The 2,322-nt window shown below is 35.8% G+C and overlaps 1 non-coding gene across 1 annotated transcript; it reads left to right on the top strand.

The window, feature by feature from the left end:
• The first annotated feature begins 339 nt into the window (after positions 1-339).
• LOC122908034 lies at positions 340-446 on the top strand. The gene has a single exon (XR_006384838.1). It is a non-coding gene; the product is annotated as a U6 spliceosomal RNA (small nuclear RNA).
• Positions 447-2,322: the final 1,876 nt, after the last annotated feature.

Below are 2,322 nucleotides of genomic sequence, written 5' to 3'. Positions count from 1 at the left end.
TCAAATGGTCAGGATGCCTGGGTGGCTCAGTTGGTTAAGCAGCTGCCTTTGGCTCAGGTCATGATCCCAGCGTCCTGGGATCGAGTCCCACATCAGGCTCCTTGCTCGGCAGGGAGCCTGCTTCTCCCTCTGCCTCTGCCTGCCATTTTGTCTGCCTGTGCTCACTCTCTCCCTCTCTCTGACAAATAAATTTAAAAATCTTTAAAAAAATAAAAAGAATCAAATGGTCTTGTCTTCCAGTTCTGGCTCCATCATTTATATACTATATGACCTCAAAAAAAGTGTCCCTATCTTCTGTTTGCACCTCAGTCCTGTCACCTATAATAAGTGGAAAATATTGTGCTCACTTCAGAAGCAAATGTACTAAAATTGGAAAAACCCAGAGAAGATTAGCAAGGTCCTTGCACAAGGATGACATATAAATTCATGAAGCATTCTATATTTTTTAAAAAGTGGAAAATATCACTATCTACTTCATAAGGTATGATGTTTAAATGAGATAACATCGCTTTTAACAATACTTAATTGAGAATTTGGCTCACAGTAACCATTACATAAATGTTATCTTTCATATACTAGCAAAACACTAGTAAATATATATGATATATATTATTGTGCACATGATAATATATATAATGTGCATATACTACATATGATTTAAATATATATGTATACATAATTGACTTCTATAATTGAATAGATACCACTCAGTGAATTAACAAAAGGCAGATTGCCTAGACAAGATGATTCTTTAATCCAAGCAAATAAATCCCTGTTGAGAAGAGTCAATCTATCAGGAATATAGTTAATAATAGTATGACTTTGTAAGGTAACACGTGGTAACTACACTTTTTGTGGAGCATTTTGTAATGTACATAAATGTTTAATCACTATGTGATTTATCTAAAACAAATATATACCTGAATCTAATATAATACATGAATTGCACTTCAATTAAAAAAACCAGTCTGGGGTGCCTGAGTGATTCAATCATTTAAGTGTCCAACTCTTTATTTTGGTTCAGGTTATGATCTCAGGGTTGTGAGATCAAGCCCCACATCAGGTTCTGTGCTGGGCATGGAGAACACTTAAGATTCCCTTTTTCCCGCTCCCTTTGTCTCCCCTCCCTCTCTAGGAAAAAGAAAAAAAAGAAAAAAGAAAAGAAAAAAAATCTATCCTATTATTTTTTGTCAAAGGAATAGATAAAACCTTGGGCTTCTTTGAGTCAGACAGAACCAAGTTAGAACCCTGTCTCAACCACTATATATATATATATATATATATATATATATATATATATGACTTTGGGTATAATGCTTATTCTCCCTGTGTCCATAGGGAAAATGAGGAAAATAAAAAAAGTATTTATCTCATAACATACACATTTTTAAAAAGATAATATACACAGTGCTTAACCCAGAGCTTGGCCTTCATCTAAAACTCAATATTAAGTACTATTAACTGTTACTAGTTTAAAAATTTCTGTGTGTACCAATTTATTAGGTTGGTGACATAGGTGTTCCTTTAGCTGCAGCTTTCTTAGCTGAGGAGATCCATAATACATATGCATATGTGGGATTGATGGGCTCTAGTCAACTAAAACACATTAGCAATGTCTAGGGACCAATGGGAAGAAAGTAGGTTACTTTCAAAATGTTCAGGTGAAATGTTTTGTAAGTGAGACAAAAGGGTATAGGTTGTTGTATATAACACGTGTTGGCATTCTCTATTTCCCTTTGCAACAGAGTAACCAATAAGATGTGTCTCTTTCAAAAGCAGTAATTATTGAACAGGTACTTTGTAAGTGTAGCTAACTGTAGTTCTAGACACTAAAGACAAAAAGATTAAGAAACATATCACCTGCTTGCTTATGGGGTTATAATCTAATAAGGATGGTAGACGCTTAAAAAAAGATCACCCAACTAAATATACAACTATAAATTATGGAGGAGCTATAAAAAAAAAGTAAAATTTGCAACTGGGGAGCAGAAAGCATGACCAGTTTTTCCAGTTTGTTTGGGGCTATCCTTGTTTTAGCACTGGAAGTCTCACTTCCTAAGAAACAACTTGGTTCTGGGCAAACCAGGAGAGTCACTCACCCCAGAAGTAGAATGGGGAGTCCTGATAGAGTAGGGTCAGAGAAAGCCTCTCTGAGAACTTGACTTTTATACTGGGGTCTAAGTCAAGTACAGGAGTTGGCGATGTTAGAACCAATGCAAGAGCATTCCTGGTGATTGAACAGATGTATTAGGCCTGAGATGGGGAAGAACGCAGTGAAAGAGGACTAGGAAAGAATGCAGTGAAAGAGGACTAGAAAGGAAA

This window comes from Neovison vison, chromosome 5 (assembly GCF_020171115.1).
Source record: "Neovison vison isolate M4711 chromosome 5, ASM_NN_V1, whole genome shotgun sequence".
Taxonomy (NCBI): Eukaryota; Metazoa; Chordata; class Mammalia; order Carnivora; family Mustelidae; genus Neogale; species Neogale vison.
The sequence above is the reverse complement of the archived record's forward strand: the minus strand, read 5'-3'. Positions and strand labels throughout refer to the sequence as shown.